Below are 25000 nucleotides of genomic sequence, written 5' to 3'. Positions count from 1 at the left end.
CACTCACAAGTCCAAGGACATACGCTATAGGTGAATTAAATAAGCTAAATTGGCCGTAGTGTATGAATGTGAGAGTGTATGGGTGTTTCCCAGTACTAAGTTGCGGCTGGAAGAGAATCAGCTATGTAAAACATATGCTGAATAAGTTGGCGGTTTATTCCTCTGTGGCGACCGCTGATAAATCAGGGACTAACTGTGCGTTCACTCCAAAGGCGGTGAGAGCGTTAAAGGTTGCTTGGGCCGCCATGACGACAACGCTGTCTGTCTTCAGCTCCAGCAGCGAGAGCATCAAAATTCACCACGGTGATCTCAAATTTAAAGGAGGCCTTGCAGCATATCATATCAGTTACATTCCTGCATAAAGCATGCTTTCTAGCATGAAAATGTTGCACACTTTTTATCAAATTCATTTAACAATGGAAGATCAAATTGCATGTGGTGTGGCTTAACTTAATTATCCAGTGTGTCCATATGTCTGAAATATCCTAAAGCAGCCATACTGTTTTATATTGTTGCATGAGATTCCCGCTTTTTAAAGAAAAAAAAAAAAGCGTATATAACATTAATGCACATCAGTAACTTGCCGGTAACTTCGCCAGTAACTTTTTTAATGTATGTTCCTGTAGAAAAACATTGTGCGTAATTGGAAAACCAGTGACTGCAATAATCAAACCCTGTGGTCTGAAGTTCACAGTGACTGTGTTCTCTTCTCTCTTCTCAAGCGGTGGAGCTCTACATTTTGATTGCTTGGCGCCGAACCGCATCATGGCTCATTACCATAAAGTTGACTTGATTTCAAGTCAACTCAACACCCACACAAGCGAAGACCATTACGCTGCTCCCATTGAAGATCAATGGCTTCTGGCTACTTTGCCGCTTTCTGAAATGAAAACTTATAATGTAAATAATTGAATTCCAAGAGATCACACTTAGCTGATGATTGATAAGAGCGAGTTTGGCATGCTGTCCTGAGAAGATCCTCGAGCAAGGGGCTCCCTCTGGTTTCATTGAGTGAGAAGGGAGTCTGAGCTCAGGTAGGTTTCAAGAGCTCCCTCTATTTAGTTAAGCAGGTTAGAAAGGAGTAGGTGTGGATGAGGGATTCTTTAAGACGAAGATGGCTGAGGTAAGGAAATCTGGCTATTTATAATTCATCTGAATGGTGTATCATGTGATTGCTAAAGCGGGACCTGCAAACATGTGATCCTCTCGAAATTAGTTTAAATATACAGTTTACATGGCGGTTCATTCTGCTGTGGAGACCTCTGATATAAAGACTAAGCTTAAGGAAAATGAATGAATTAATAAACTTCACATATATGATCAGTGTAAAAATCTGCCTACATGTCAAGTACGCCTGAACCATGGGGCAGACTGTCCATCTGGCAATTCTGGCAAATGCCAGAAGGGCCGGACCATTTTTTAAATGTGGGCCGGTCACCTATTTTATTTATTTATTTTTTCATATGTATTGTTTTTTAAATGTAGGCATCTTTTATCTTGTGCGAGATGTGAATATTAAGATGATGATGGTGATAATAGTAAGAATAATAGTAAATTTTAAGCATTGGCCCAATTGGCAACGACCGGCTGGTTTCGAGATGGGCCGACCCAATCTGAGGCTACTCAGATGTAATCAAAATCTGGCAAGAATGTCAAAACAAACAGTAAGTGCAAAAAAAAAAAAAAAAAAAAAAAGGGAAAGGCAGTCAAGTCAGACATTGCCAAATACATAAAATTTACTGAACTAGTCTCAAAAGGGGTCAGTGTGATGGCGCAGTAGGTAGTGCTGTTGCCTCAGAGCAAGAAAGTCGCTGGTTTGAGCCTTATCTGGGTCAGTTGGTGTTTCTGTGTGGAGTTTGCATGTTTGCGTGGATTTCCTTCTGGTTTCGTTTCTGGAATGTGCGTGTCCTTGGGTGGGGCTGTGTCGGTGTGGTAATGTGGGCTGGTGTGGCTACAGTGCCAGGGCTGATTTTTAGTCCCAGTCCGCCCCTGGCCTGAACACTCTCCAAGATGGTTGAATCCCTAGGGCTGTTTATTATTTTGCCTTTCATTGATTATGAAAACATGATGCCACATTATAAAGCAATGCACCGTCACTCTTCCAAAGAGAGGATGCATGAGTGCTGCAAAACTCCTTAGAGCCCTAAATATTTCTGAAATGCATTACGCTGCTGGCATGTATTGTTCCGGACTGCAAATGAGTTGATTTACGAAAGCACAGATAAATAGCTATAATAAATGTTATTCAAAAATGTGATTTTCTCCCAGCTGAGCACTCGTGCACTAATGTGTGTTCAAGACGGTATAATTCTGGCATAATTGCATAATTACACAACTGTGAAAATGCCTGGAATTGGGTGTGTGTGTGTGTCCAACGCAGCTGTATAAGGGGATGTTTGCACACGCACGTCTGATCATTGCCTGATTTAAAAGAGACTCAACCTGAGGACCTGTACTTTATGGCTGTGTTCCAAATCGTTATGAGCTGTCTTCATAGACAGCATCCAGATATTATCATGTGTTACTTCATGTCCATTTAGTATAAATTGATTTACTGAAACAAATACATTCGTTCATTCATTCATTCATTCATTCATTCATTCATTCATTCATTCATTCATTCATTCATTCATACATTTATTCATTCATTTATTATGGGTTGCCACAGTGGAACTGACCAACCAAAACTATTAAAATAAATGAATAAATAAATAAATAAATAAATAAATAAATAAATAAATAAATAAATAAGTATTTAATTGTTAGCATTTAAATGGTTTGTTAACTATAAACTATATATAAACTATTTATAAAACTTAAAATATTATCTCAAATACTAAGAAATCTGTTACTATATTCCATTTAGTATAACTTGATGTAATGAAGAAAAAAATATATAAATAAAATAAATCAATAAATACATTAAATACAAAATTGTTATAAAAAAAAGTGTTGAATATAACAATAAACAATTTATACAACCTACAACATTATCTCACCTATATTAAATAGTAATGTATGTTAATATAGTTAATTGATTATGACTTGATGTAATAAAATTTAAATAAATAAATAAATGTATAATGAATAAATAAATACATTTGATTCCAAAATTCCCCCCAAATTAAAAAAAAAAAAATCTAAAAATTAATTATTAATAATTAGTTAAATGTAATAATGAAACTATTGGTGTTACAATTTTAGAGATTTGTTAAATATAACAATAAATAATTTATAAAACTACAATATAATCTCACCTATGCTAATAATAAATGTGTTATAGGCCATAAAGTATCATTTTAATGTATTGAAACATAAATAAATAAATATATAAATTTGATTACAAAAATGACAAAAAAATATTGAATAATATATAAATTAATAATAATTAGTTAAATTTTAACAAAATAACAAAAGTATTTATAAAATCTACAACACTACACTTAAATAAATAAATAAATACAATTAATTATTTTGATAACAAATTTCCAAAAACTTATATTTAATATTTTTAATAAGTTAATTAATAATATTTAGTTAAATGTAAGAAAATAACACAACTATTTATAAACTCTACAACATTATAAATAAATAAATAAATAAAGAAATGATTAAGTAAATTTATTTAATTACAAAATGACCAAAAAATAATTAAATAATTAATAATATTTAGTTACATTTAAAAAAATAACAAAACTTACATATAAATTATACATTATTCCAAAATAAATAAATAAATAAATAAATAAATAAATAAATAAATTTGATTGCAAAATTACCAAAAGAAATATAACAATAAATTCATTAATAATAAATAATTACATTTAACAAAATAACAAAATTTTAAATGAATGAATAAATTAATGAATGAATGAATACACACCCCAAACTGTACAGAAATTACATATTTTCTAATACTAATACTATGTAAGCTCAAAGCCTATTTCTGCATACGACTGAGTGCAGAAAAACATAATTTCTGAGAGGTTATATTTATATAAGAAGCATTAAATATTTCACTCTCGCTGTCGGACTCCAGAGCGTCATTAAAGGAGTCCATGCGGATGGTGTCATCTACTTATAAGTGCTCATGACAGATTCCCCCAGTTCACAGTCTTCCCCAAATGTCCACACTTTACCTTCATTTATTTTTCTGCAAATTACGCTACACTTCGCGTCAAAAGACATTAATTCATTTATCATAAAACCCCTCACAGACTAAACACACATTATCATCAGTCTGGGAAAAGGCCACCTTCTCTTCACGTTTGTCTTTTTTTTTTTTCTTTTGACCTAGAAGAGAATGTATCTCAGCTGATGTTTACTTGACTGGGGAACAAATGTGTTTACATTAAACATTTCATAAAAATATGACTATTATTGTGATTAAGTACTGTAATTGGCTCTCACGTGTATTTATGTGAAAAAGGCCAATCCTGGTCTCTTTGTTTTGTTAAAGGGATAGTTCACTCAATAATCAACATTTTACTATTATCACTCATTCATTCTTTCTCCTTCGGCTTAGTCGCTTTATTCATCATCATCGTCACAGTGCAATGAACCGCCAACTTATCCAGCAAATGTTTTACACAGCGGAAGCCCTTACAGCTGCAACCCAGTAGTGGGAAATGTCTATACACACTTATCCACACACATATACTACAGCCAATTTAGTTTGTTCAAAATTACCTATAGCGCGTGTCTTTGGATCATGGGTGAAACAGGAGCACATGGAGGAAACCTACACAAACACAGGGAGAACATGCAAACTCCAGACAGAAACGGATGGGACTCCTTGCTGTGAGGCGACAGAGCTAACCACTGAGCCACCGTGTCGCCCTAGTTCATGTTCAAGTTCATGTTGTTCAAACACAGATGACGTTAACTTAATTTTTACAAATTTAAGTGGATTGAGGAGGCGCAGTGGCACAGTAGGTAGTGCTGTTGCCTCACAGCAAGAAGGTCACTGGGTCGCTGGTTCGAACCTCTGTTCAGTTGGCGTTTCTGTGTGGAGTTTGCATGTTCTCCCTGCGTTTCGAATGGGTTTCCTCCAGGTGCTCTGGTTTCCCCCACAGTCCAAAGACATGCGGTACAGGTGAATTGGGTAGGCTGAATTGTCGGTAGTGTATGAGTGTGTGTGTGTGTGTGGATGTTTCCCAGAGATGGGTTGTGACTGGAAGGGTATCCGCTGCGTAAAAATGTGCTGAATAAGTTGGTGATTAATTCCGCTGTGGCGACCCCGGATTAATAAAGAGACTAAGCCAGGGTTGGGCAAACTCGGTCCTGAAGTGCCGGTGTCCTGCACAGTTTAGCTCCAACCTTAATCAAACACACCTGCTTATAGATTTCTTGTGATCTTAAAGACACTGATTAGCATGTTCAGGTGTGTTTAACTAGTGTTGGAACAAAACTCTGCAGGGACACCGGCCCTCAAGGATCAAGTTTGCCCATCCCTGGACTAAGCCGACAATGAATGAATGAATAAGTGTATTGAACACAATTCAATTAAGTTGTCCACAAAAAAACCCTTAAGAATTGTTTTATTACAACTCATTTTAAATTTTGTTTAAACTCATTTTAAATTAGTAAACAAGCAGCAAAGGTTATTTTCTGAGTGCATAAATAATGCATTTATTTATTTATTTGATTTTTTTTCTTTTTGGAGTTTGCATGTTCTCCCTATGTTGGCGTGGGGAGACATGGGTGTGAAGGAGTGTGTATGGGTGTTTTCCACTGATGAGGTTGAGGCTGGAAGGGCATCCACAATGTAAAACATATGCTGGATAAGTTGGCGGTTCATTCCGCTGTGACGACCCCTGATTAAGGAACTAAGCAGAAAAGAAAATGAATGAAATCCCCAATTAAAGTAATCTTTTATAAATAACATCTTCATTACATGGTTCATTTATTTTTGGTATGTTTAAAACAGAGATGTCCAAACTTGGTTCTGGAAGACCGTTGTCCTGAAGAGTTTAGCTCCAACTTGCTTCAAAACACCTGCTAGGAAGTTTCTAGTATTTCTATAAAGAGCTTGATTATACAAGTTAAGGGGTGTTGGATTAGGGTTAGAGCTAAACTCTCCAGGACACCGGCTCTCCAGTACCAAGTTTGGACACCCCAAACCTCTCGCAAACCAGGGATCCACATTGTTTTTTTTTTTTTTTAGCTTTTGAGATAAAAGTCCTTAATGAACTTTAAAAACAGAGTAACATACAACCATGGCGTAAAGTACACCTGGCACAATAAGGCGCAAAACGTGTTTCTATCATGTGTTGCTATTTTCAGACCAGCGCAACCTTAATTTTCCCATTTTCCGCCACATTGTTTAAATAGCAAATCCAATCGTGCAACTCTGTGGACTCATGGGTGTTTCGGTCTAGATAAGAGGTGTGTTATGGCACATTGTTGGCACGTTGCTATTTTGGGAAATTAAAACAGACATCTCAATAGACCAACTGAGAGCAGGTCTGAAGTCCAGCGCAGAGCGCTTTAGTTTTGCGCCTCCCTTCACATTGCTTAATACACACATGATGTACAGCAATACGCAAATATCTTTACAAATGAAAAAGAATTAAAGGATTCAAATATTACAAAAATTATTATTTTCTACATAAATATAAAAACCACTGCCTTCTTGCCTTCTTCATCTCAGGAGGCTTTTGCAGTTTATTCATGACAATTTGCTTTTGTATAAAGTTATTATTATTAGCAGCATTCCTTATTCTATGCATATTTGTATTTGCTTTTATTAAAAAACAAGAGAAGCGCGATGTTTATAGGGAGGACGGCAGGCCAGTATCATGGTGGCAGGACAGATAGACCATCAGGTGCTCCCTATGGCCAGTCCGCCCCTGCTGCCATATAAATAGCAAATGAGCCATGGCGCAACGCAACTGACTCTTAAAGGGAATGGGAGATGAGACTGATTGGTTTATTCTCAAAACACACCCATAACTCATTGAGAGAATGAGCTCAACCCTGTTAGACCATGCGCCACGGTGCAGAACGTATTTTTCTGTCCTTAAAATAGCAAAAATGGATTCTGACACGCCCTTAATGCTTTGGACTTTGCGCCTAGATTGTTAAAATAGAGCCCATTGACCGAGAGACTGTTTAGATGCATGTCACTGATGAGAAGATGATGGGTGTTTACTGTGTCATGACAAAAAGTGGCCTTAAACACCCAGCTGGCACAAGACGTCAACATTATGGCCCAATCCCAATTCTATTTTTGTACCCCTACACCTTTCCTTTAGCCCTTGCAACCGAGGGTTAAGAGGAAGGGCTTTAAAATTTACCCCTAAGAATTGGGACAGCACTACATCCTCTGCACACGTCATCATTTGTCTTCGCAATCTCTTGCTTCATATGAGTTCAGATGATTGTGACAACTGTAGTGATTCCAGTTGTGTTATTTTTTTGGTATATATCTTTAGGAAATCACTGAAACCATGTATTATGTTATCATAACGATCTAAAGTGGCAATAAGATCGTAACAGTACTTTGCATTTACACAGTAGTCATATTCATTAATGTAAACGCACCAAAAACAACATTAACATTATAAAATACACTATAAAAAGCCTATTCCCAGCCACTAGACTTTTCTGACAGGGTATTCCAGTGTCATTGAGTGTCAGAATGTTGTGGACTGCTGTACAAGAGTTATTATTAGGGATTATAGATTGCGACTAGATTGAAATTTAGCAGTTTTTATTTTAGCAATTTTTTTTAAATATGACGGTAAAATATGAATGTGGTTATGAATATATTAAAACTTGTTTTTTTGTTGTAAAAATTCATAACAATGACAAAAATACTAATTAGTGGATCTCCTTACTTCAGGGTTCAGCTGGAGCTAGTGTATTCTGGGAAATTTTCTTACCCCTTGGTTTCAAGTGCGGTCCTGAAAAGTCTTTGTTTGTAGGGGTGTATACCCCTTGCCCTTAGCCCTACGCCTTCAAGCTAAAGAGAATTGGGACACCACTACCCCTTCACTGGCACGCACAAAATGAGGGGTAGGGTTAAGGGGAAGAGCTAAGGGGTAGAATTGGGATTGGGCCTATGTCAGATTGATGTTGTGGGGATTTTGCATTTTGTTTGGAAAAGAAAATTGGATTGACGTCAGAACCCATCGTTAGGCTGACGACAATGTCCAACATCCAATCGAAAATCAAATCAAACCAAATATCAACGCCTAATAATGTTACAGCTTGGCGTTGTGTGGATGTTACAAGATCCAACAGTTGTTGGATTTTGAATGCTATACCTGTTCAATAAATGTCAGTAGTTGAAGTTAATATGATGCTGGTTTAAAATGTTAGCTCAACATTGGTTTTTGGTTCACTTTCCAACACAACCTAAAATCAACCAAATATCAATGATGTCATTACTGGACATCAAAATAACATTGTCCTTAGACACGGGCTAGATGTTGAATCTAACCTAATATTAATGTCTTATGACATTTTGAGCCTGCTTGGCAATAACTAAATGCACTACAGAATGTTACGTTTACACACATCCACAAATTACATGTAAATGAATCAGCTTTTCACAGCGTAATACTCTCTACTCTTGAGTACTTTTGAAAGGGCTACTTTTTACTCATACTTTGAGTGATATTTAAAACAGAAACTTTTACTTGTGCTACATTTTTAGCCATTTTTAGACAACAAAACAAAACCCCACAGAATCATTAGCACAGATCCACATATATACGCAATGCTAAGGCCTGAATCCTGTCTATTAGCTATAAAACCTGAGAATGGGAAAAAAATGGTGCATTTGGTAGAAATCTAGGAATTGATCCCCAGAGTCTCCTCACATCAAGACAGAAAAAAAAAACAGAAATTGTATCTCTGGGAGAGCAGAACAACACTGTATCTCTGACATACAGAGGAAACGCTGTGAAAGTGGAGAAGAGCGAGATGTCCATGTCTGAGCAGCTGATGGATTCATTTAAAGCATTGAGTGACTCTTGTGTCTGCACAGCGAGACTCTCACACCACCATCACTCACTTCACAGATAATGACAAAACACTGACAGACACGAACACTGGTCTAGACGAAATCTCCAGAGCTTTATCAACTGCTAGTTTAACGGTAACACTATTGCTGGATATCAGGGAGAAAAAAAAGTGTTAATGCTCTGATGAAGCTGTGGAAGGCTGTTGCTAAACAATAGGTGGATGGGTTATAGATTTTTAGTGGAGTTGATTCAGTGTGTAATTGAGTCAAAACTGTGAGATATGAAGTCATAATTGTAAAGTAGTGAACGAATAAAAGAATGATGATAAAAGAATAGTAAATAAAACCAATGAGTCACAATTGCTGTTATCCAAAATAGGCATTTTTGTGAAATGTAAAATATGTTGCGTCAATTTAACATGTTTAATAAACTCATAACTTGCTATTTATTAAGGAACATAGAATAAGATAATGCAGAATATGTGCTTTATAAATACTAACAAACAACCAATATCTTAAAAAAATGCAGGTGAAAAGCCACTAGTTAGTAGGAAATGAGACTTAAAGTGTTACCAAATAAATAAAACAAAATAATTCTGTAAGATTTTTAGCATCATGGGCTCTATTTTGACGATCCATGCGCAAAGTGCAAGGCGCAAACGCATTAAGGGCATGTCAAAATCCACTTTTGCTATTTTAAGGACGGAAAAATCCACTTTGCTGACTAGGCTAATGCGCGCAGCACCGTCACTGACAGAGAGAGCGAGTGCCCGAGACAGCGAGTGCTCGTGACACCTAGAGAGCGCAAAGGGAGGCCTCAGTCATATCTCCGCAGTCTGCCACCGATGGCTGATCTCGCTTCTCAATTTTGCGACGCAGGTGTCTGTGGTCCTTTAAATGTTATCATAAATCACTGTTTACATGATAGTCTAGACTCTAAATCAGAGTTTTGTCTAAATCATATTAAAATCGGAGCATTTGTGTCCATATATTTAAGATGCCAGATTATGTCAGTGCATTCCTCTGCCTTTGAGCCTTCAAATGTGTCCTTAAGTTTGACGTGTTTCCCCCTTACACGCAAGTTTTGTAAAGCATCTGCTTCACGTCGCTGTGTCAGAATCCTTGCTTGTAAAATACACTTTAGAACGCTTAGTTTAAGCAAATTTAATGAACGCGATCATGCGTGCTGATCTGAAGAGTCTCTCTCACTCACTGAATGCGCTGTACTGCGTGCATTGCGTGGATTGCGTCCGTCCGTCCCCTAAGCAACAAGAACAAACGTCTGTAATCGCCTGTCCGTATTCCTCAAAGTTGTTTAGAAATAAATATTTAAAGATGGTGTGACTGTGTACTAATGTGTGCCTTTCATGCACATCTTAATACATCTTGCGTTCTTGTCGCAGCAAGGTCTAGTTTAATCAACTAGTTGTTTATAAAGTGGTCATAAATGATTTTTATGTGTAATGTTCCCTGAAGTCCACTTATAATATTGTAGAAAATATAAATCTTTTTTTTTTTCATTTCTCATTAGAGTTATCCTTGATTCTCTATTAGTATGTTGTGTATGCTTTGCCTAAAGAGACGTTAAATCATTTACCTTACAGTCATTCTTTACCATATATATATTCTTTGCTATATTTTGTATGCTCTGTCAAATTATATGTTAACCGAAACTGGCCTTTGAGGAAATGTATTTTGCATGCTAATAAGGCATTTTGCAGAAAGAGCTATCTTGGACAAGGAATGTGCTGCAGAAACAATAAAAATAACGTGTCTCTCGCTTCTGATTTCCAGTGTAACCATTTAAGAAAACACACTGGGGCCTTTGGAGGTCTCTGACGGAGACAACCCACCTTATAAACTGAGTCTTTAGTCCTAAAAAAAAAACTCTCGCAGATTGCACAGTTGTGCGACCTAGGGCCCTAATCGAATTATTCATTTGTACATAATAAATAATATTTTTGATATTGATCTCTGCCTCCTGAGTTTGTATTGTACTCGCATGGAATAATAGAGCACTTATTCCAACAAAGAAAAAGAAAAAAGAAAAAATTATATATATATATATATATATATATATATATATATATATATATATATATATATATATATATATATATATATATATATATTACTATTATATATATATATATATATATATATATATATATATATATATATATATATATATATATATATATATATATATGAGCAATATCACATGAGTAGCAGTGCGATATGGCTGTATATCGGCACTGGTGGGAGGCGTGCGTTGCCAATATATACAGCCAGATCGCCCTGCTACGAGTGTGATATTGCTTTTATACAAGCGTTTGACAGCATAATTGTGTATATAAAAACAAAATCAAACATGGACAGTCTCAAAAACCCTTTTGTATAAGGAACTACTTTCTTCCACGTTGGATTCAAATCATAAGCTGACAGTTAAACAGCTGAGCAAGCATCTTTTAAACTTTAGATCTGTAGTGTCTCCTTTTTGCTGGCTGTGTGTGGGCGGAGTCATATACAAAGCTTAAAGCTGCGGTCACACTGGGCTTTTACTCCTATAGACTCCCATTTATACGCACGCGAATGCGTCAGACCGGAAACGCAGGGTCACGCGTTAAGTTTCGCAGGTTGCTGCGGTGCAAAGTTCAAGCTTGGTGAACTTTGACCTGCGAAATCGCATCACTTGACTACATGAGAACAACCGAGGATCAAAACATGACCTCTCTGTACAGAAATTGAAAATATGGAGCAATCACTCGCTTTTTTAATGCCTTATAATCTTGTTATTATTGCCGCCTCTTTTCGCAGCGCCGTACGATAAAATATCATACACACAAACTCTACTGTGACCGTAGCTTAAAGAGGCTGTACGGCTGCTGATATTACTTAAATATCACGGCTATCAGCCAATCAGATTCGAGAACCAGACAGAACTGTTGTATATATATATATATATATATATATATATATATATATATATATATATATATATATATATATATATATATATATATATATATATACACACACACCTAGCTGGATATCAGAAGGTAAAACGCTCGGACGAAACAAACTGTAGATAATTGGAGAATGAGTTGACTGTTTATTTGAGAATTGGAATTGTGCGATATTACACTGCGTTGCCAGGTCTTGATCACTGAGTCTGGGCTTATCTGGCAGTGATGACCGATTATAACCGTTCATCATTTCAGGCATGTCTGCGAACTAAGACTTCACGTCAGACAGATCCAGACACAGATGGTGCAGCAACACACTCTCACAGATGTTCTTCACATTCACTTGTGTACAATAAAAATTCATTCACAAAAGCATCATTCACAGAAATGTGCTCATAAATGAAAGTGTATTAGCATGTTGAGGCTGATTGCACAGGCTTTAGACTCTGCTGTGAAGAGTGTTGTATTACTGAGCAAACAGTGGTTTGAGAAGCTGATGAGAAGCGTTAAGTAGATAATTATGGTGCTTATCAAACACTTCAATGCTACTTGAAGACCAAGCCACATTCTTGAGTTTATCCAGGCAGGTTTCTTTGATTTCACTTTAGAAATGATGATGAATCACTTACATACTGTAAATACACTTCATGCTGGTGAAGAGTTATAAATAATGTATTATTACTTTGTGTCTAAATGTGTTTTTTGTGTTCAAAATTCACTGGAGACACTTTATTTTGATGGTCCGTTTGATGATATTTAAGTTACATTGCATCTGCATGCCAACTAATTCTCATTAGAACTTAAGTAGACTGATAGGTTGGGGTTAGGGCTACTGTAGGTTGACATGTACTTGAAAAGTTTCTTATAGTCAGAACTATATAGGCAAGGCAAGGCAAGTTTATTTATATAGCACATTTCATACACAGTGGCAATTCAAAGTGCTTTACATAAACAGGAATAAAAAAGACAAGTTTAGGAACATAAAATGCAGACAATAAAAATTATTAAAAACAGATAAAAACAAATTAAAAGGAGTTAAAATAGGTTATAAAAGAATGAAAAAGAAAACGAAAAACATAAGTGCGATCTGTCGGACGCAGCACAGTGCTCATTCAGTAAAGGCACAGCTAAACAGATGTGTTTTCAGTCTTGATTTGAATGTGCCTAATGTTGGTGCACATCTGATCATTTCTGGAAGCTGATTCCAGCAGCGAGGGGCATAGTGGCTGAAGGCAGATTCACCCTGCTTTGACTGAACTCTTGGAACTTCTAGTTTATTTGATCCTAAAGATCTGAGTGATCTGTTGGGTTTGTATTCAGTGAGCATATCTGTAATGTATTGAGGTCCTTGGCCATTTAGTGATTTATAGACCAGTAATAACACTTTAAAATCTATTCTGAATGTAACTGGCAGCCAGTGTAGAGACCTGAGGACAGGTGTGATGTGCTCTGATTTCCTGCTTCTGGTCAGAATTCTGGTCAGAATATAGTCAGAACTATAACTACTGGAGCAGTATCAACAGACAATAAGCAGACATTCTACTAATACTCAAAAGGACCATCAAAATAAAGTGTGACCAATTCATTATGCTCACGTAGTGTGGGCTACATTTATTTGATCAAAAATTCAACTTTTTTTATTCGATTGTATTCGATTTATTTTTGTGCTAAAAAATATGGGTCACACTATATTTTAGGGTACGTTTTTCTCTATCAGTAAAGCATTAACCCTGACTTTTACCTCAATCAACTCATGTAGACATAGAATATGGGCTTTATACAAACTAATAAACAGCCAATACCTTAAAAAAGGCAGATAGCAAATCACTAGTTATTGACAAATTTTACTTAAACTAAAATGTTACCAAATAAATAAAATAATTCAGTATGATTAAGCAAAATAAGAATGTCAAATGAAAAAAATAGTTACAATATGAGATGGAAGATATGAACAACTGCAATTGTGAATAATATTATTATGAGATATGAAAGTTAAAATTGTGAGATCACAAATGCAATACTGCTACTTTTACTACTACTACTACTACTACTACTACCACTACTACTAGTACTACTACAGTACTACCACCACAGCTACTACTAATACTACTACTACTAATGCCACTATTACTACTACTACTAATGCTACTACTTCTACTACTACTACTATTACTACTACTACTAATAATAATAGTACTACTAATACTACCACTACTTCCACTTCTACTACTAATTCTACTACTATTACTAATACTACTACTGCCACTACTACTATTACTACTAATAATAATACTATTACTACTACTATTAATACTACTAATTCTACTACTACTACTACTACTACTACTACTACTACTACCACTACTACTACTACTAATAATAATAATGATAATAATAGTCTACTAATAATAATACTATTAGTCAAAGATAACACAAGTGAACACATCATTCACTTTTTATATTGAACTTTTGCCATACTGCACCTAACAGCACTACAATAAATACCTCAACTTGGCCATATTCTGGCGCAATAGGATATCTGGTAATTGCTCACAGTTTATTATTGTCTATTTATTGAATATCTATTGTACTATATTAGTTAAATGTTTAGTTTATGTTTGGTGTGTGTCATATCTTGCTTTAAATTGCACATTGGAGTATGGGAGAAACGCAATTTCAGTCTGCTGTGTAATGTACTGTTGCATAGTTTGATTGACAATAAAGTTGACTTGACTTGACTTGACTTGACCTGACTTGACTTCACTTGACTTGACTAAATGGAGGTTTTTATTATTAAGGGAAACTAAATCCCTAAACTGCATAGCCCTGTGTTAAAATGTTTGATAAAATATCCTGAAGGAGAATAGCTGGCCATCTGTTAGTGATTTCAAGCTGAAACTATCTTTGGTTCTACAGCAGTACAATGATCCTAAGCACACCAGCAAGTCCACTTCCGAATGACTGAAGAAAAACAAAAAGACAATAGAGTGGCCTAGTAAAAGTCCTGACTTGAATCCAATCGAGATGCTGTGGCATGACCTTGAAAATGCAGTTCATGCTTAAAAACCCTTCAATGTGGATGAGCTACAGCAATTCTGCCAAGATAAGCAGACCAAAATTCCTCCACAGGAGGGTCACTATTACTGTAGCTTGCCTCACTGTATACAAAAATGTAAATACATTAACTGCAATTATGAGATAAAAGTTAAACAGGTGAGATGGGAAGACAAAATTGCAATTTAAAATAAATGCATGGGAAAATGGAGGAAATTGGTTGAATTTATCTCATTTAGAAGACCTGATTTTGTTGCTATAAACAAATAGAAGATGCTCAACTGATAGATAAATGCTGCTTTTGTAATGATGCATGCATAATGTGTGTATACTTATATGGTTATGTATATTCACATTGCATTGTGCGTTATCCTCATATGTATCATGAGGGTGGTCATTTGAGATTACTCTGAAAGGAATTATATTATGACATGCGTTCTCACCCTGCATGTCTTTTAATATTTATTATTAATATTTTCTTTTGTTATTTTATATAATTTTTTTTTCATAATTGAACAAAATTTGAGTACTAAGTTAGTAAACCTAACAAAAATGTATGTAAATTGTGTGTCATTTAAGGTCACACACTGAGATTCAAATGTACCTTAAAATATTGTATGATTGTACTTAATTGAGTGTTAACAATAAACATAAATTAATTAATTAAATAAATAAATAAATAAATAAATAAACTAAATGACTAAATAAACTAAATAAAAAAATAAAAAAATAATAAAAGAATAATAAATAAATAAATGAATAAATAAATAAACTGAATGAATACATAAACTAAATAAATAAATAAAATAATAAAAGAATAATAAATAAATAAACAGTTAAATAAATAAATAAATAAACTGAATGAATAAATAAACTGAATAAATAAATAAAATAATAATAATAAAAATAAATAAATAAATAAATAAATAAATAAATGCAATTATGCGACACTGTGCATAAAAACATGAGATCACAACTGCAATTATGCAATAATAATAACAACAATATTAATAATAACAACAACAACAACAACAACAATAATAGTAATAATAATAATAATAATAATAATAATAATAATAATAATAACAATAATAATAATAATAATAATAATAATAATAATAAGAAGAAGAAGAAGAAGAAGAAGAAGAAGAAGAAAAAGAAGAAGAATCGGCGGTTCATTCCACTGTGGCAACCCCAGATTAATAAAGGGACTAAGCCAAAAAAGGAAATGAATGAATAATAGTATTAAAATGATAATAATATAGTAATAATAATAAAAATAATAATAATGATAATAATAAAAACAACCTGAAATGAGCATGCATATAATTAAACGCAATTTTCATTGATTTTAAAGAGTGCAAATTGAAAAAAAAAAAATCAGTGTACACAACCATAACAGCCACAAATGACCAGCAGAGGAAATCAGACAGGCTGTCAGAGATTTTGCTTATCATTTCCAAACTTATTCGCAATTTCTATTCATTTACAATCGCTTCCCCAACGCACACAGTCACGCAAACACAAACACACCTGTGACTGAATCCAGAATGACTGATTTTCCGCCTGGCTGACTGGAGGTCGGGAGCAGATCTCTGATACGGACTTTTGCTCCGCTGGGGGAAAAAAAGAAAAAAAAATGAGTGACGGGCCCAGATTACGCTGCCTTATTTACCTGCGGCTAACAATAGCGTAAATAAAACAAGGATGTTCTATCAGTCAACGTACACAAGCTGTGATCTATGTTAATAGAAGCCTGCGAGGCATGTCAATGTCACACTTCCATTATAATGTGTTAATGGGCCTTGCCACAAATGCTAACACTCGGCAGAGAGAAATGATGCATGGCTTGATGTCATTACAGGGCAAATTGTTCTTCATCTATAAATAACTTCATGCACCTTGATTTCCAAAGGCCACAAAAATGAGGCAAATGCATCCCTGGAAAGAAAGCATGGATATTTGCTTTCCGTCATGCTTTGATACATGTATGCAAATGAGTTCTGTATCACAAAAAAATTTACAGGCGAATGAGTTCTCAGCTTTTATTACTGTAATCACCTTGGGGAAGAGCGGATGAAACCTTTTGGCCCTGAGGTTAATCCTGCGATTAGCATAGGCTAATATGTGCATGAAATCTGTGTAATTAAGCCTCGCCATTTGACAAAGTGATCATATTATCTTTTTTATGGATGATGATTAAAGGTGTTTGGATATTGTATTATGGCAAAGGACAAAATGAATGTGGAGCTGGGATTTTTAGACTGGATGATTCAAATTTGATGTTTATGTAATCTAAAAGAATTTAACTAAATAATAATAATAATAATAATAATAACAATAATAATAATAATAATAATAATAATAATAATAATAATAATAATAATAATAATAAAAACAATAATAATAATAATAATAAAGTGGAATTTAATTGTGAGGTTTTTGTACTCATGGTCATGGTCATTTCTATTTTAAAGAACATATACAGTATATTTCTGATTCTAATATTTATGTTTATGCGTTATATTTGCATATAATTTTTATGTAAATTGCAATATTTCTATTTTAATATAATTTAATATTATTTTATTAATTAATTAAAATATTGGATTTTTAAATATTTTATTCTAACATGCATCACATCATCAGAAATAAATTATGGCTTCATTTTGTGCATTTAAGCCTTTTCATTTCAGCATTTTATTTATTTATTTATTTATTTATTTATTTATTTATTTATTTATTTATTTATTTATTTATTTATTGTTTTAATTTATTTTTTACAGTTTATTTATTCAGTTTATATATTTATTTATTTATTCAGTTTATTTATAAATTAATTTTATTTATTTATTTATTTGTTTATTTGTTTATTTATTTATTTATTTATTTATTTATTTATTTATTTATTTATTTATTTATTTATTTATTTATCTATCTATCTATTTATTCATTTTATTTACTAATTTATTCATTTTATTTACTAATTTATTCAATTTATTTATTCATTCAATTTATGTATTTATTTATTTATTCCTTCATTTATTCATTCAGTTGTTTTAATTAATCATTCAGATATTTTATTTATTTATTTATTTATTTATTTATTTATTTATTTATTTATTTATTTATTTATTTATTTATTTTAGTTTATTCATTCAATTTATTTATTATTTCAGTTTATTTATTTATTCACTTCATTTATTTATTTATTCATTCATATTATTTTTTTATTCATTATATTTATTCATTAATTCAATGTATTTATTTATTTATTCATTCATTATATTTGTTTATTATTTTAGTTTATTTATTTATTCAGTTCATTTATTTATTCATTCAGATTATTTATACATTCAATTTTGTATTTATTCAGTTTATTCATTAATTATTTCAGTTTATTTATTTATTTATTTATTCAATGTATTTATTTATTCAATGTATTTATTTATTTATTTATTTATTTATTTATTTATTTATTCTTTCATTTATTCATTTAGTTTGTTTAATTATTCATTCAGCTTATTTATTTATTTATTTATTTATTTATTTATTTATTTATTTATTTATTTATTTATTTATTTATTTATTTATTTATTTATTTATTTATTTATTTATTCAGTTTATTTATTCATTCAGTAAATTAATTTATTATTTCAGTTAGTTTATTAATTTAGTTCATTTATTTATTTATTCATTTTCTTTTCAGCTTAGTTCCTTTAATAATCTGGGGTCACTACAGCGGAATGAACCACCAACTTATGAAGCATATGTTTTACGCAGCGGATGCCCTTCCAGCTGAAACCTATCTCTGGGAAACACCCATACACTCATTCACACAAACACACTACGGACAGTTTTAGCATACCCAATTCACCTGAGCCACATGTCTTTGGAATTGTGGGGGAACAGGAGAACCCAGATGAAACCCACGCCAACATGGGGAGCAAACTCCACACAGAAATGCCAACTGACCCAGCTGAGGCTAGAACCAGCGACCTTCTTGCTGTGAGGCGACAGCACTACCTACTGCGACACCACATCACCCCATTTATTTATTAATTCATTATTTATTCAGATTATTTATTTAATTATTTATTTATTAAATTTATTTATTCATTCAGTTTATTTATTCATTAATTGAGATTATATATTCATTCACTTTATTTATTTATTCATTTATTTATTTCCCAGAGATGGGTTGCGGCTGGAAGAGCATCCACTGCGCAAAAAACGTGCTGGATAAATTGGCGGTTCATTCCGCTGTGGTGTCCCCGGATTAATAAAGGGACTAAGTCGAAAAGAAAATGAAATTATTAATTCATTTTTTTACTTATTCATATATTCAGTCTATTTATTTAATTATTCATTCATTCATTGTTTATTTAACTTTTTATTTTTATTAATATTTTCATTCATTCAGTTATTTTACTTATTCATTTATTCAGTTCTTTTTATTCATGTATGCATTCATTCAGTTAATTTATTTATTCATTCATTTAACTTATTTGTTTATTTACTGATTTATTCAGTTTAGTCATGTATTCATTCATTTATTAAGTTTATTTATTTATTCAGTTTGTTTAAGTTTGCAGACCTGCATTGCTATAACTTTCTTTTTCTTTTACACGGAACTTTGAGAGAAAAAAAGAGAGCAATGGCAGCGAGTGATCTGAAGTTTGACAGTAATTGTCACATTCTGTATTTTTGTAACACAGGTGTTGCTGTGTTGTGGTGGTTAGTGTTTTAAAGCAGATGAATTTACAGGTACAGCTTCACAGATAGGGTTTATCCTGATAACACTCTTTCATGCTGCTGTCAGCAAGCTTCAATCATCTCTGAAAAATAAACTACAAGCTCCTTAAAGCCCCGGTGATAAAAAAGAAAAAGAAAAGCAAAAACAAAAACAAAACACCACATCTAAAGAAGTAAAGCCATGGCAAGCTGTTTTAACATTTAATGGTCACAATTTATGATAAGGTTTCATTCGTTAATGTAATTACTACTATAAACTAATTATGAACAATACTTGCACAGCATTTATTAACCAAAGTTCAACATTTACTAATACATTATTAACATCAAAATTTATGCTTGTTAACGTTAGTAAATGTACAGTAGAGTGAGTTAATATGCATTAACTGTATTTTCATTAACTAACGTTAACTCACATAAACAAATACTGTAATAAAAGTATTGTTCATTGTTTATGTTAGTAAAAGCGTTATCTAAGATTAACTAACAACATTTTTTGTAAAGTGTTTTCCATTTAATCTACAAAATTTGTGTTTACAAAACATTACTTTTTATAAGATACTACTTGTAGCAGAACTTATTCCTTATTTAGTACTCATTCATTAGACATTACTTTTTTATATAGTATTACATATCTTTAGATACTAGTGATGATTCGAGTCCGATGCATATTAATGAAACAAAAGACAAAATAATATAAAACGGTGTGTGTAGAATGGAAAAAATCTAACCCAATTTAAATTGTTTTAGTATAAATAAATGGATAATGAACAGGGCTTGACATTAACACCTGCCAAATGCGCATAGATTTCAGCTGTGGTGGGTAAAGGCTTGTACACACTGGGACGCTTTTCTCGAAAGCGGAATCGAACAAGCATGGATGTTTCAAGCAGCAGCTCCAGCTCTAGCGATGAAGAAATTATTATTGTTCACAGAGCAACGAAGAGCTCTACGTTCATATCGCCTTCAATAATCTTCTTCAATGTGTGCTCGCATTGACAGTTTCAAGTGCTGTTTACTGTAATTTCAGCAGCTTTATGCATGTGTAGAAAAGTGCGATCTGATTGGTGGAGAAGGTTTCTGCGGTGCGTTGAAACAAACAAGAAAAAACGAGCATGAGGTGTTTCTTAAAAAATGATACTTTTTACGCCTGCTGTTTTGCGCGTTGGTGTGCCAATCACATTGACGCCCTTTATTTAGTCACAAGGTGTTAAACGTCAACAAAAAACGCCATTTTTAAATTGTAGTTTTCTTAAAGAGCAGATTTTAGGATTGTCCAATGAAGGGCCAACATGAAAGATGACAATAATAACTGTGTTCTCGTGAGCATAAGAAAGCAGGTGAATACCGAATGAGAGAATGATCATGCACACGGTGAGACAGGCGATCATGACGAGGGCTTCAGTGGTTTTCGACAGAGGTTCATTCAACAGCGGCCTCTGGTGGCTTTACGTGAGAACAGCGCGGGCGCAAACGGCACTCTCGCGGATTCACGAAAACAAAAACTGCAAAAACACATACCTCCAAGAAATTATTTTGCTGTCTGCAGAAATGGCCACAGGAATACGTTTTCAGAATGAGCCTGGGAAAAAATTGGTAAATCCTTAGTGTTGAGCCCCGAAATGTCATGTGAAACTAATTGCAATTCGACACTTTGAAACCATAACCCATTTGCTCATGCTCTGTGAAATGAATGAGAAGGCATGTGGAAATAACACAAAACTAAATTAAGCCATTTTAGCATGCCAAAGTTATATATTTTACGTAATATATATGTTATATTATTATATAATATGGTTATATTTTGCTAACAATAAAATTGTGACTAGTGAAACTGGCGAGTGGCTAGTAATGTTGGAAAACTACTCGCCACAGTGGCTGTGACTGAAAAAAAAGTTAATGTCAAGCCCTGATAATGAACAAGTACTAGTTTTATGATGGATGTAAATTTTGGAGGTAGTTTGTAAATGAGCCACAATGTGAGGCTGAATTTATATTATAATGTGCAAAAATTTCAGAAGCAATTGAATGTGTCACAACTACATGCGGCTCGACACCACAACATACAGTACAACAGGGGTTTTCAAAGTGTGAGGCGCGCTTCCCCTGGGGGGCGCCAGAGCATGTCAGGGGAGGCGCGGGAAAAAATATTATATAATAAAAATATAATTATTAAGTTTAATTATTATACGTATTTTTATTATTTTTAAACGTTTTAATTAAACAAAGCTAAAAAAAATAACACGTCAAACATAAGAAAACCTTTTTTACCCAGAAGGCCATAGCTGTAAATTCGCTTCTGTTTGGCAAGCCCGCCAATACAGGTATATGCCTGCTAATTTACAGTCTATGCTGCTAATACAATGGATCGGTTTCTGAGACCCCCCGATTCAAAGCTTTCAAGTTCAGGGCTTAAACCCAAAAGACGACGATATGATGATCAGTATTTGAGTTTAGGATTTACGTGTACAGGACCAGCTGATGCACCACGACCTTTATGTGTGGTTTGTCAAGATATTTTGGCTAATGACAGCATGAGACCCGCTAAACTTCGGCGAAACCTTGAAACCAAGCATGATGAGGTAGCAGGAAAACCTCCAGAATTTTTTTGTGTGTGTGTGTGTGTGCGTGTGTGTGAGCGCATGTGTTTAGGAGGAGGGGGGCGCCAATGGATAAGTTGTGTCAAAAGGGAGGCCTACTGTCTTAGACTTTGAAAAACCCTGCAGTACAATATTTTCCCCTAACATATACATTTATCAAGTTATTCAGTTTGATTAGCTCCAGATTTGGCTTCAGTACTGACTAATCTATTGTATATACACAAATAAAATATTGTAAAGCTTCCTATAGAAAATATGAATTTAAAAGAGAGATTTGTGAGGAGTGTACTTTTGAGCACAGTATATAATGAAAAATGGATGAAGTCTGGCCTTCCAAGACATGCTCCTACCTTCTAGATGTTTCCTCGTGAGATTAGGCTGGTACACAAGTACAGTTTAAAGATTAAATGTTAAAACATCTTGCCATAGCTCATGAATCCACTCTTAAAAGGCATCGTATTGATGTGCAGGCCGCTCTAGTCTGACAGTCACGATTCTGAAGATCAGTGAACAGGCTTTAACGGCGCGCCGCTGAGGAAGTGCGGTTACTACAGAAACACCTTTCAGAGCTCCGATCAGAGGCATCGGCACCAGCTGAGAGCAGGTGAATGAAGCCCGTCTGAACACAAGCCCCGCTGACGGCCAGTCGAAGACCTCTGGAAAGTGCTGATGAGAAACCAGCGGCCGATAAAGCAGAGAGTCGATGAGTGCGGCTGGACACACGCTACACACTTCTGCCCAAACACCAACAACGACTTCATTTCTCTTTCATTCATCACCCGCGTGAGGCTCTGCTACGTGAAAAGTCGATATTGACTGGTTTTTGGCGCAGCAAAAGGGAAGCATATTATCCGTAATCACAAACTTGCATGAATAGGCACGACGACGAGGTGGGAAACGAGAGAGAGAGAGCTATTGGATTTATCATATTGTTGAAGCAAATAAAGCAATTTAAAGTCCTCCTGCTGTCAACGATGTTATCCCTTAAAACTTCGCTTTTTGCTTGGATATAACTACGGCCTTAAAAAGGCTGTTTGTAGAATTCAGAAACACTTTTATATAAGCACAACTGTAGGTAACACTTTAGTAAAGGGACTAATTTTCACTATTAAATGGTTTATTATTTGCCTATTAATAAGATATTGGCTGTTTAGGTCTTAAAATGTACATATTGTGCATTTTATTTTTTTCAACATGATTTTGTAAGCTGAAACAACAAAGTTGGTAATTCTACTTAACCTGGTAAGTTTTCGGCGTCTCAACTAGTCTGTAATAGTGTTTGTCGCCTGAACTTAAAAACATAGGCTGAACCCGCATCCTTTAAGTTGCGTCCCATACTTCCAATCCAGCAGGTGGCGGAATATGCACAATTCCTTCTGATTTCCGGCTAAACACCAGGGCCCGGTTTTTCAAAAGTAATCCACTAGGATTTCTGATAAGGGATTGGATCAAATCTTGAAAATAGGTTTTTCTAAAGAAAAAAACAGATTACATAATCAGATTAGATCACGTAATCCACATTACTATCAGTAGTAGATGTAGTAGTCGTTGTAATGGTATTAGTAGTAGTAGTAGACATTGTAGTAGTGGTAGAAGTAGTAGATGTAGTTGTTGTAGTAGCAGTCATTGCTGTAGTAGTATCAGTAGTAGATGTAGTAGTCGTTGTAATGGTATCAGTAGTAGTAGACATTTTGGTAGTAGTAGAAGTAGTAGTGGTTGTGGCTGTAGTAGCAGTAGTTATAGTCGTAACATTAGAAACTCTCTGTAGTAGTAGAAGTAGTTGGTGTAGTACTTGTGATTTATTCTTATTATTATCATTGTAGTGGTTGTTGTTGATGATGGTTATTGCTGTTGTCCTCTCTTGCTTGTTTACTGTCATTATTACTATCATTATATCACTAGCATTGTTGTCACTCATCACTGACTGACTGGTTTCTTTCTATCCGTTTTTTCTTTCTCATTTCCTCTTCCTGTTACTGTTCCTTTTGTATGTACTCTGAACTGTTTACCAAGTTTCTTTTACATGTACACACATATACATGCACACATGCACAAACACACGCACCTGCCAGTATTTGACTGTATTGTAGTCGTTTTTGGTATTTTTGTTATTGTTTCATAGTTTTTGTCTTTGTATCATCTCAAATTGTGTACCTTTTTGTATATTCTAATAAAAAAAAAAAAAGATTGTGTAATCCAATCTTGGTTTTGATCCAGATCAAACCTTTAGTTTGGGTTTTTCAGACCTTTTTGGTAGGATTTGGATCACTTTGATCCAAAAAAATCTGCATTAAACTGATTCCATCAGAAGGGTAGATTCAGCGTGGATTTCATGCCCAAAATGTAATGAAAACTTCATTACAGATTGATCCAATCTGATGTTGCTTTGAAAAACTGGCTCAAAAAGTAAGCTGGATTCTGTGATCAAGGATCGTATAACAGGATTACTAAATCTGGATCAATTTCATCCAGATTAAACCTTTGAAAAAAACGGACCTAGAAGAAGTCAGACATTTTCATTGTTCTTGAAATTGTGTGTTAAAACTTGTAAAATTACATATATGAACTGATTGTCAAGAAAGAAACCCTGTGGTATCGCCTGTCACACAGGAACATTGTGTACCTGGCTGTATATCTTGTCAGTAAAGAAAAGT

The 25000-nt window shown here is 34.0% G+C and overlaps 1 protein-coding gene across 10 annotated transcripts in view; it reads right to left on the bottom strand.

Annotated features, from left to right (window-relative positions):
• The window catches only part of LOC147834296 (uncharacterized), a 340821-nt gene that overhangs the window by 105992 nt on the left and 209829 nt on the right, over positions 1 to 25000 (bottom strand). For 4 of the 10 annotated variants that reach the window (XR_015506368.1, XM_087279746.1, XM_087279748.1 and 1 more), the window contains one exon: positions 16525 to 16607. The exons of 3 other annotated variants lie outside the window; for them this stretch is intronic. The gene's annotated coding sequence lies outside the window, so the exon portion shown is untranslated. Of the gene's footprint in view, positions 1 to 16423; positions 16608 to 25000 lie in introns of those variants that run through there. 3 more of the 10 variants (XR_015506370.1, XR_015506367.1, XM_087279745.1) reach the window with 3 other exon arrangements.

Source organism: Danio rerio, chromosome 13 (genome assembly GCF_052040795.2).
Source record: "Danio rerio strain M-AB ecotype USA chromosome 13, GRCz13ab, whole genome shotgun sequence".
Lineage (NCBI taxonomy): Eukaryota > Metazoa > Chordata > Actinopteri > Cypriniformes > Danionidae > Danio > Danio rerio.
This window is presented reverse-complemented; position numbering and strand designations above follow the sequence as displayed.